We start from the raw sequence: 12,339 nt of genomic DNA on the forward strand, positions 1-12,339 counted from the left end.
AAACTATGTGGGTAATCTGTCATGACATGATGGTACCAGTGCAGGGAATCACTACATCTCAGCCTGGACTGAGTAAGTCGCCCTCCGATCGTTAGTAATCCGCTCAGCCTCGGTCGATTGTTACTCGGAGAATATGTTCAATGGTCCGTAGGCTGATATAGTATTCCTATGAAGACGTAGGTACGATGTAATGAAATAGGTGTAGAGATTATGGTGTTAATTCCAATGTGGGGTGTGTTTTGTTTCGCGTTCTAAATCGATAGAGCCTCGACATAGTAAGTTCCTAAATTGTTATTGAAGGTCAATAAGCGATGTGCGCCAGCGAAATCCTGAGTTGCACTATCTCGGGAAGCGAAGAAGAAAAATCGATCAATAGCACTAGGACCTGTGTCCTTAAGCAAGTCTTACCTCCATTTCCGCTAAGACTCACCAATATGTAACTAGTCATGAAGGTTCACGTCTAACCGGGGTGTGGCAACAGATAATTGTCATATTATCGGGGCTTCTTACAAAGATGTTTGGCTCCTGTGTGGTTTTTTGCCATAGCAAATCGGAAGCAAATGAACGCTGTTGAAATACTCGTGTTATGAGATAGGTGTAATATATGGGAGGAAAGTAACAAAATTGTAAATGGCTTGTAGCCTATTTTCGATGGTCGCCAATATGATTTGTACACTGCTCGATGCGCGTAGACGAACTAGTGTCCTGAGAATAGATGAGATCGGAGAGGCTCTGGGTATGCCAAAACTAGTTTACGAAGATTCCAAGCAGGCATAGATCATAAAGACAGTGGCGCGCCTCATGTCCCGGTGCATATACGATATATCGCGACGAATAGGCTTCGCTCAGAGATTATGTCTTTGGCAAAGTCAGGCTGCGGAGGCTGGATCTATAGCAGTCTCACACGAAACTTTCGCACACATTCTTTCCTCAGGACTTAGGGGGTCAAATCATATTTTTTTGATAAGGACCGGGAGGTTGAAAGTACCGTGTTAGTCTAGCGGCGCCAGTCAGAACACTTAAACACTCGCACGCTAAATCGTGCACGTGCTTTTTCTTCTTCTAGATGAAGCCAAAAGCAAAGAAATTACTTGTACCAGAGAGACCATATAGTGTATATTTTGAGGTATAATAATACCACAGGCTTCTCAAAAGGCTACAAAGCTAGAGTGATTATTGGCCGCCAACCATGCATGGTACAAACTATTTTACGACCTTATAGGTTTTAAATAAGCCCTCGGCTATGGTAACTCATGTTAAGTTCAAGAAACATTGACGCCATTACACTACAAGGCTCTATAGCATAGCAGTTAAGTATTATAACAAGATTTGTATATTCAATTCAGTATATTTCAATCAGAATCGGAAAGGTATTCAACTGTATGTATTTGGTCGAGGCGTGTCAGAGTGATTATGAGATAAAATTCCTTTACAAGTCTTACACAAGGCACGACTGTGGGCCTATGCTATGGATGGAATGGAAATTTTATCAGTATATGTTTCTTATCATATACTGTCATAAACATTTAATGTTTGTCCAAATAATGTTTGCATAATGTCACTGTGCTAGTGTTAACAAGCAGAACCGTTCAGAGCCTCACACATGCAAGCACGCAGGCCTACAGACCGTTCAGAACTACCTGCCGGGTTCAGGTGTTTGAAGTTAAACCTATCTGGACATTTTTATTCTCTACTCAGGTTAAACATGATATACAAGTCACTTGGAAAACTTAAACATGTTGTTGTTTGGGGTTTTTTTTTTTTTTAGAGTAAATCGTTTGGTCTGAGATCAAAGTTATAGTTTTTACACAGCTGAATGAAATGCAAGCATGAAACAGTCTATTATCGAGAATTGTGGAGTATGCTAGGAGAACTACATAACCCGGTGTCCTGTTATATTTTAGATAGCAAGGAGTTTATTAAACTTCACCGAAACAAGCTGCAAATGTTACATTAAAAGACTATAAACTATCATTGTCTTTATCTTAGTTACGCAAGAGGTCTAAGAATAGAGTATCGCTGATTATCCTTAGACTGTAGCTCGAGCTAATGATATAATAACTGGCTATGCGAGCATCAGAATACTCATGTTGATAGTGTGGCATCCCTAGCTACTACCAGGTCTAGACTGAGTCTGATTCTCTTAGAGCCGCTTCACACTAAAACCATCTTACAATCTCCAATCCCCGAAACATATCTGCAAACAGAGAGCAATTTAATAAACCTTCATTTGCCTTTAGATTTTATCCATCCCTTTATGAAGTTATAAACAGATTGGTGAAAAGGAGTCTTTGTAAGGCATGATCTCTGAAGTCCTTCGCTCTCTGACTTGACTTAGAACTGAGGAGTATCCTCTGACTAAGGACCACCACCCTGTCTCCAATCCAGAGCATTTTCCAGCCGATGGGAGCACCGTGTCAGAAGACAACACAGAGCCTCGGAAAGATCCCCAAATTAAAATCTTGGGCCCATGGACACATCTTAATCTGATCCACAATCTATGATCAGTGCTTAAAAAGCAGGTGGACAAACAGGAGCCCACAAACTGTGGTTAACTAAGAGCCACAGAGATCTGCAGGAGTTATGAAGAAGAACAGACTGTTCTCTCTGTTGAGGTCAGGAAAGCGATTCCGCTCCCTGAAGACCAACACAGAGAGACTGAGGAGGAGCTTCTTCCCGCAGGCGATACGGTCTCTCAATCACACCACCACACAGTACTGACCCACACATACAGTTCTTACACACACTGGACATTCTGGACATTGTTTTCACTTCATCACTTAAATCACTTTAAGCATATTTGCACTGCACAAGACATAATGTGGATTGCACAACACTGGTCACTATATTCTTCATTTCCAGTTAATACTTGTACAGCTGCTGTTGGACGGTGGGAGGAAGCCGGAGTACCCGGAGGGAACCCACGCAAACACGGGGAGAACATGCAAACTCCACACAGAAAGACCCCGGCCTGGTGTTGGAATTGAACTCAGCTTGTGGGGATAGGTTAATTGGAAAATCCAAATTGCCATTAGGAGTGAATGTGAGTGCGAATGGTTGTCTGTCCCTGTGTGTTAGCCCTGCGACAGACTGGCGACCTGTCCAGGGTGTACCCCGCCTCTCGCCCTATGACAGCTGGGATAGGCTCCAGTGCCCCCCGCGACCCTGAAAAGGATAAGCGGAAGTGAATGGATGGATGGACTTGTACAGCTGCTGTTATTGTGTATATATTTATATTTCTTCATACATTCTTATATAGTTCTATACTGTGTATTGTGTGTTTTGTTGTACAGTTATTTTATCTTATTCTCTCCCAGTTAAATTTATCCTTCATTCTAATTTGTGTTGTACAGTTATTTCATTTTTAACCTTAATTTATATTTTATTCCTTCCTAGTTAAATTTACCCTTTTTAATTTTCATATTTATTTCCTATCTTATTCATAGCCTTTTCTTTTTTCTTTAGGTCACGAGCAGTTGTCCAAGCATTTCACTGCATATCGCACTGTGTATGACTGTGTACGTGACAAATAAAATTTGAATTTGAATTTGAAGAGTCAACACTGTAAATGACTCCTATAAAAGTCTGTCACAGAAATGTAAAAAATAAATAAAAACTGATGAAACACAAACTCTGTTACGTTCAGCCAATAGAAACTCGCCATGCTCAGTGTCACAAGTCAGATTCAGAGCTGCTGAGCACAACATGGAGGAAGTGCTCAGATACACAACAACCTCCCAGAGGAAGAAGGCGAGTTTAAGTAAGATGCTCTCACAGGTTCACAAACTCACTTTGTGACAGAGGTACAGCCTCTCGGGGTTAACTTCACGGTGTCTGTGATTGTCTGAGATGTTTTAGAGAAATACGTCTTCAGCTGGGCTGTGTTTAAAATGTGCCACAGAACCTGAGAAAAACTGAGACACTTCTTGTGAGCTCAGATATCTGAAGCCTTCAGATGAGCTAAAACACCAGCTGATTATCTATTATTAACAATTTAACAGCTTCTTTATATACACAAAAAAGGTGTTTTACTAAAATATAACAATCCTGGCGTTCCTCTGAAGAATAAGCATCAGGACTGGGATAAAAGTGCGAGCAAAGAATTCACTTTTATGTATCAAAAGACCAAAACTCAAAGATCCTGAAGGAGGAAGAACCTGTAAACTGATTATTGATTTGATCAATGAATTAATCTCGGGATAAAGCAAAAGAAGTCTTTAAACTGGATCCCATAAATGAGTGAAAATGGCCTCAGATTTCAGTCAAATATTTAAAAATATATATTTTTCAGTTATTTTTTCTGTTATTATCTGAGTGTCTGTGAACTTTAAAAAAAAAAAAAAAAAGGTTTACAACAAGAAGGACATCTCGTCGTCAGTCTCACTCTGCTCCCTTTAAAAACGCCTCACATAAGTAATATAAACATGAATACAAACCACAGCTGAGCAAACAAACCTCACAGGGACGCACCAAAGACAGGATGGAAAACACAGATCAGATTTAAACCGGTTATTCTTTTGAAAAACGTTTATTCTGTGTAAGACATCATCTCTGCTTCACAGACCTGCCAGTGAGAGGTTCATGATGGAAATCATTAATCCTGCTACATAAAACGTGCTGTGGGCTCCCACAGTGGCTTTTTAAACCTAATTTAATCCACTTACAATACATGTTTTACTTATTTAAATGCAGTTAACTAAAATTCTTTATTCTAATACGATTATAAAATATGCAATCAAAATGATCACACTATTTTAAAAGTCCCAGCTCTCATTTGAGGCTGTAAAACCTCGTTTGAGTGGGTTGATCAGTGATTTGTAATCTTTACTGCTGAATGTAAGCATCCCTGCGTGAATGTGTCTGTTTGTGGGGATGTCTAACTTTCTTTAATATTTGAATTTTATCCGATATGCGAAGCACTTTGTACCTTTGTGTTTCTGTGATTAAAACTGATACATGTTAACCACGCTGTGTGGTAGATTATACGTGGAAAAATGGAAATAAAGATCCAGGAAACAAAGTTGCACATTAAGATTTTCCAGAGTTTAGGGAATCATTAATAACCTGTAGGGATTACAATAACAGTATATGAGGTTATAAAGGGAGCAGGTCCACCGTGAGCCCCTCGGGTGAGTATTTGGGGTCATTATTGAGACTTTTTGTGATATTTACATTTTGCTCTGACATGAACACAAACCCCTGTTAAAGTTTGCTAACGGTCCTGTGGCGCTAACGGTTTTAATAATTAATAAACATCCTTCCTAAACTCACCCAGCGGCTGAATAACGGAATAAACTCTGAAAATAGTGAAAAGGTTTGTGACGTGATGAGCAGCCTTTCCGTAACCCACCCCGAGCTCCACAGCTCCAGCGGGTCACGGTGGTCCGCCCGGCCGACCAGGGGACCCCGCACAGCGGTCTTACCTGGAGAAAGCTTCCGCTGTTCGGCCCACACGGCGCCCTGGAAAAAGGCGAGAGACAGCAGGCGGAGAAGAAAACTGGAGGACATATTGGATGTTTGGACACGGCTCCGTTTAGACTGTAGGCCGTAGCTTTAGTCCACTCTTTCTCCTCTCTTCCCGGCCCTCTCTCTTCACGTTCACAGCTCAGTCGGCACTCGACTCTCGCGATACTCGTCACCTTTTCCGACTTTTAAAAGAAAGTCAACAGAAACCGCAAAAAGCTATCCAGCCAATGAGAACAGAAATGACGCGATACAGCTTTGACGGACAGAGCTGGTATCCAATCAGCACAGATAGTCGGAAATCCACCAGCCAATAAGAGGCAGACATATGGGAACTTTTTTTTCTCTTCGTTTCTCGGTGGGCTAAACCACAGAAAGTTCGTGAAAAATGGAGTACGTGAATCTTTGCCACGTCTGAGGCTTTCAGGAGAGGGAGGGAGAGGGAGAGACATAGCGAGGACATGGAAAAACGGAGAGAGAGCGTGCGTCGGCAGAGGTTTTATATAGCTTTAAAGTCGCATGTCTGCAATAAAATCTATAATGATGTTTAATCATTATAATTACACCCAAAATGTATTCATAATTTAGTATTTATTTACATAATTTATTTAAGAAACAATTAACATTTTCCTAATGAAATATTAACACTGTGAGTTCTTTTCCTGACATAGCATGCATGAATAAACTCTCAAAATCGTTTTTCTTTAGCTCTTTTGTAAAAAATCACTTTCTCCCAAATAATTGACTCAAAATATAAAAGTAAAGAACTGGGTGAAGAGACTGCAAACATAGCTGTTCTGTAAATACAGCAATCCAGCATTTATTCTACATTTACCATCTAGTAAGCTAAAAGCATACGTTATTAGAGGGTGGATGTATGGGATGCTCTAAACTCTAGATCACTGGTTTCTTTCTGTGTGTCTCAGGATTTAATAAAACTACAATCTACACCACAGTGTCACAACAAGGGGCCCAACATCTTATTCCTGGTCCCAGTTGATTAACACTGCAGTGTTAATCAACTGGGACCAGGAATAAGATGAGATAAGATAAGATAAGATAAGACTTTATTGACCCCACGGAGGCAAAATTTGTGCTGTGTTTCGTTGTTCTTGTAACATTGACAATTAAATCTATTCTATTCAATAGGGGGGTCATGTCAGTAAAACACGAGTATAGATGTATAAAAAGGAGGCAGAGGTTTTATAATACCTTTTAAAAACCATTTCTTTCAAACTAACCTGGTTTTAATTTTCATTTGTTTTAAAGATAGTATTTAACTCTTTGTACTCTTAAACTCTTTAACTCTTTACTCAAGATATGAAAGTAAAGATCTGGAGAAAGAGACAGTAGCCACACTTTGTTAGCAATTACAACAATCAGACATTTAGTTATTGTATTTTTTATTTTATTAAACAGATTTCAGTCATATCACAGTAATCCCTGGATTAACTAGTGGGAAGTGACCAATTATGCTGGAACATATAGCAGGATGTTTTAACAAAACATGACAAAGGCATGCTATGGAAGAGATCCAGAGATGATTAAATTCAGAATAGTGTATAAATGCACTAGTCACACACACCATGCTTCCACATCATGCTAATTATAGAGTTCCACAGGGTTCTGTGCTAAGACCAATTCTGCTTACATTATACATGCTTTCCTCCAGCCTATGTTATCTGCTTTAAGGTACACATTTGAGAGTTATGCCAGGGATTCAAGTCCTTCTGATCTGAGTATTTTTTTTAAGTCATACACAGGGAAGATGTAAAATTAGTAACAAATGTCAAAGAGGGAGGACATACAGGCAGGGATCCAAGTGACCACACTTTATTTACAGTGAAAGTTTAAAGGTCTAATCTCTTCCAGGCTTAAATCCAGAAAATGTCAATTTTCCCCCAGAATCCACACCAGATTTTGCTCATCACTTTGTGTCTGATAATCTTTAGGGATGGGAATCTTGAAACAGTTGTTTCAAGACTGTGTTGAGCTTCTTAAGCTCATATGTTTCAAAACACTGCACGGAAGCATGGTTCAACACACCCAGGTCACATGACCATGACTTAACAAAGTTTTGATGTGTTTCACTTCAGTTTCAAGAGGTGGTCGAGGAGGCAAGACTCACCTCAACCTCGTAGTGTGTGGAGCAGCGGCTCCCCATAGAGAGCATTTTTCACCTGCACAAATGCCGCCTGGCAGTGATCCATCCATGAGACCAGATCTAGGTCAGGCCCACGAACCCAGGCATGAACTGATCATAGTACCCAGGCAGCTCCATGAACCGCCTCACTTCCTTTTTGGTCTTGGGGTGTGTGCAGGATGCAATGGCGGCTTACTTCTCCATCTGTAGACACACCTGCCCTCCCTCCAAGTGGAATCCCAGATACCGTACCTCCCTCTATCCAACTGCACACTTCTTTAGTTTGGCCTTGAGGTCTGCCTGCCTGCTTTAGGGACTCCAGAACCACGGCCACCCGCTGCACATGGTCTGCCGAGGTGTTACTGTGGAGGATCACATCATCGAGGTAGGTCTCAGCATATGCAGCATGCAGCCACAGCACCCGGTCCATGAGGCTCTGGAAGGTAACTGAAATGAGCCAAATTGGTACAAACCGTCAGGGTAGAGAAGTGTCTCCTCCCCAGAGTCAGTGTCCCAAACAGCTGTTCTGCTGCTGTCATTTGGCTGCATGTGATGATCCAGAACTTCTGCCGATGATTTTGGACAGAGAGGCCCAATCTATCCAAAATGGCCCTGCTGATGTCATCGAAGCTCTGCTGTGGGGCTGCCGGCAGGCTCAGAACCTCGGACTGCGCCTCTCCCAACAGCAGCGGTAATAGCTGCAGGCCACTGATATGCCTCTGTGTTGGACTAAAATAGGGGTCAGCAACCTTTAAGATCCAAAGAGCCATTTGGACCCTGTTTTCACTGAAAAGAAAACACTTTTTGACATCTAAAATGAAGATAACACTGCATACATTGTTTTTTACCTTTATGCTTTGTATAAACCACTATAGTGTGTTGTTTATGAAATCCACGAAATGCTACAAAGTAAATGAAATTTTATTTATGTAATGAACACATTTTAAACTCTTAAAAAATTTATAACAAAAAATCAATTTAAATCAATTAAAAAGCTGAACTTAAATTATCCATGTAGCAAACAAAAACTGATCCTTATATCGCATTTGGGCTTTCGGAGCCTTAACCTGAATTCTAAAAATAATTGGAAAAAACACTACGCTCCTAAAAAATGAATAATAAATATTCACAAAATCTCTGCATGAATATTAATTTTACCTGGTTACCTGGTACCTGTATGGCGGGGCGTGGCCTGCAGTGCTGCTGCAGGAGAGGTGGTCGCGCCTGAGCCACACCGCCTTATAGTCTGTGCTCTCTCTGCTGTTGTGTTATGTGTCGGGCTGTGTGCCAGAAAGCTGAAGCCAGCTGCATGTGTACAGCAAACATCGTCGGGTCTGCCGTGGTTTGTTTACAATGGGACCTCTGCGCCCAGCGTCTGCAGACCGGGGCTGTACGAAGTCACTTTCATCTTTACGCAGGACTGTAAGCTGTCGTCTGTGAGGCGTGAGTGGTTTTGTTTTTAACATAGTTCATGGTGGAGAATAGCTGCTCAATTATGTATGCGGATCCTAAGATCAACAATCCACAAATTAGGCATACTGGTAGGCCGCTCTCATCAGAAGTAAATGCAAACAAATCTGCCAAGACAACATTAAATCTTCTTCAGATATTTTTCTTATCTTACATTTCTCCATAATTTACCTGCTTGGGGTTGAAAGTCTCAATAAATGCATTGCATTTTGGCGGGTATATACATATATATATACCGGCTTCCGCGAGTTATTTTGATTAAATTTTAATATTATGATGAAAAAAAATTTAAAAAATAATTTTATTTTTATATTTCAAGATCATGATAATCTCTGTAATCATGTGAGCCAATGTGTGGACCGACTGCACAAGCAGCCATGAAAATGAGTCTAACCTCTCCTATTTTCACAGCTCGTCTGACTGTGAGTCCCAGCAGCTCTCAGCTGTTTGAATTAGACTTTGTATCTCTGAGTTGTCAGGACGAGGACAGCTCTGCTGGATGGACTCTGAGAAGAAACATAAGCAATAAAGTGATGATTCAATGTGGAAAGAACTTTGGAAGATGGTCTGGATCTCCTGTAACATCAGTACATCGTAACGAGACAGTGGAGTTTACTGGTGTGAGTCCAAAGAGGGTCCATCAGTAACATGGTTAACCTGACAGTCACTGGTAAGCTGAGTGTGTGGAGTTAGTGTTGATGAAGCTGTGTGTAAATGGATGAAATGCTGTAGTTTGTCTCTGTGTTGAGGTGGATCAGTGATCCTGCAGAGTCCTGTCCTCCCTGTGATGGAGGGAGATGACGTCACTCTGCTCTGTAAAACAAAGACCACTCCCTCCAACCTCCCAGCTGCTTTCTATAAAGATGGCTCCCTCATCAGGAAGCAGCCTGATTTTTCCAGAAATTATGTTAAAGCAGCAACAGGGTTTTGATTCAAATTATTTTGAGGTCAAGAGGCCTTGCAGGATTTTAAAGGTTTAATTTGAAAAAAAACAACCCAACTTCCACCCAAGAGCATAAAAACCACAGACTGAGAGGAAGAGGGCGGGCTTTACTTGGTGTCAGTGACAGAAATGAAAAAAAGCTCAAATGAGTGAGAAGGACGATGAAGGAAACATCTGTGCTGTGTCTGCTCTGTAAGTAGAATCTCTGTGTTTGTTTGAATTCTTGTACTTTGACTGTCTGCTCTCCTGATAACTGATGATGGAGGAGAAGACATGAAAAACAAATCAGGCTGAATTCAAGTTCAAAACACCACGAGGACCAACTGCAGGTCTGAACTGACTCTTTATCTTTATCTTCATGTCAGGTCTGCATTTGTCTGGTGACCTGTCACATTTATACCCTGATAGGTTTCACCTCGATTTAGCCAAAGTTAATTGTTAAACTTTGGATATTGATATTTTTGTATTTAGTCCGTTCTTCTTCAAACTTTACTGGACCATGTTGCTGGCATCAAGCAGAAAATGAGCAGATATATCAGAGAAAGATAAGTTTGTGTGTTTGTCAGCTGTTTGTGTGGAGTTGTTCTTTATGTTCACTCAAATCAACCTGAGTGTCATTTCTCTTTAGTTCTGATCTCACTGCTGAGCTGCACAACAAACCAAGGTCAGTAACCTTCTTCTGTCACAGTTTAAACCTGAGAAATGCTCACTGATATGACCTGATTGGGTTCATGTTTCACAATGTAAAGTCTAACAGATCATCAGTTTTTCATTTAACCCTCACAGCTCGTCTGACTGTGAGTCCCAGCAGCTCTCAGTTCTTTAAAGAGACGTTGTGTCTCTGAGCTGTGAGGAGGACGACAGCTCTGCTGGATGGACTCTGAGGAGAAACACAAGCAAAGAACAGAGGACTCAGTGTGGAGATGTGTGGGGCAAAGGTGCCGGTTCTTCATGTAACATCAGCTACATATACTCATGGGACAGTGGAGTTTACTGGTGTGAGTCCAGAGAGGGTCCCATCAGTAACATGGTTAACCTGACAGTCACTGGTAAGCTGAGTGTGTGGAGTTAGTGTTGATGAAGCTGTGTGTAAATGGATGAAATGCTGTAGTTTGTCTCTGTGTTGAGGTGGATCAGTGATCCTGCAGAGTCCTGTCCTCCCTGTGATGGAGGGAGATGACGTCACTCTGCTCTGTAAAACAAAGACCACTCCCTCCAACCTCCCAGCTGCTTTCTATAAAGATGGCTCCCTCATCAGGAAGCAGCCTACAGGTCACATGACCATCCAGCATGTTTCCAGGTCTGATGAAGGCCTCTACAAGTGTGACATCAGCGGTCATGGAGAGTCTCCATCCAGCTGGATCACTGTCACAGGTGAGGAGCTTCACACTCATTTCATGTCTTATTTCAGCCACAAGTTTACCTGAATAGATGGGATTCTATCTGCAGGTAGACCTGCGACTACAGCCCCGCCCACATCAGCACCTTCACCTTCTACCTCAAGCCCCCTGCATTTTGACTTTACACTGCTTCGCTACCTGCTGGTGTTCTGTCCATATTTAATCTCCACTCTTCTTGTTGCATCTGTACATCGACAGAGAGCCACAGGTAACACTGACTCATTCACTTATCAATTATTAAACAATCAATAATCAATGAACTGATGACAGATATCTGTCTATAACTACAACTGTTAACATTTTATAGACTGCATCTGTGTTTCTTTTCTGATTTGCTGACTGCAGGGAACAATCCACCCACCAGTGATCATCCGAGCTCTTGAGGTCAACGGATTGGATGAAGAGGATGTCATCAAAGAGCACTGATTGTAAATTTTACCTAAGATTTTGAGGCTCATTCAAAAACAAAGCCTGTGTACAAATCTGAGTTTAAGCCAGGTGTTCAAATAAATTATGAAATAGGAAAAAAAAAAGATTCTAACCCAGAAAATAATGTAATTTAAGTTAAAAACATAAAATAGTAACTGGAAAGGTTCAAGGATTTATCACTTCAAAACACTATTCATCTTGAAGTACTTATGTAAAGACCCGACAAAATGAGCAGCATAGACTGAGTCTTAGGCTACGTCCACACGTACCCGGGTATTTTTGAAAACGCAGCTTTTTCTATGCGTTTGCACCTTTTGTCCACACGTAAACGGCGTTTTTGGTCACTGAAAACTGAGATTTCTAAAAACTCCGGCCAGGGTGGATATTTTCGAAAACTCAGTTTTTGCTATAAAGTGTGGACGAGAAAAACTGAGAAAATGCAGCGTTAAAGGTGTGCGCCTTATTTGACATCACGTTATTGTTTCGGTGAA

At 41.1% G+C, this 12,339-nt stretch overlaps 1 long non-coding RNA gene across 1 annotated transcript; it reads left to right on the plus strand.

The window, feature by feature from the left end:
- Window positions 1-11,349: 11,349 nt before the first annotated feature.
- Window positions 11,350-12,181, plus strand: LOC102298875. Its single transcript, XR_318117.2, has 3 exons — window positions 11,350-11,393; window positions 11,469-11,627; window positions 11,765-12,181. It is a non-coding gene; the product is annotated as an uncharacterized LOC102298875 (long non-coding RNA).
- Window positions 12,182-12,339: the final 158 nt, after the last annotated feature.

Source organism: Haplochromis burtoni, unplaced genomic scaffold (assembly GCF_018398535.1).
Source record: "Haplochromis burtoni strain Fernald_Lab_line unplaced genomic scaffold, NCSU_Asbu1 Contig_1949, whole genome shotgun sequence".
Taxonomy (NCBI): domain Eukaryota; kingdom Metazoa; phylum Chordata; class Actinopteri; order Cichliformes; family Cichlidae; genus Haplochromis; species Haplochromis burtoni.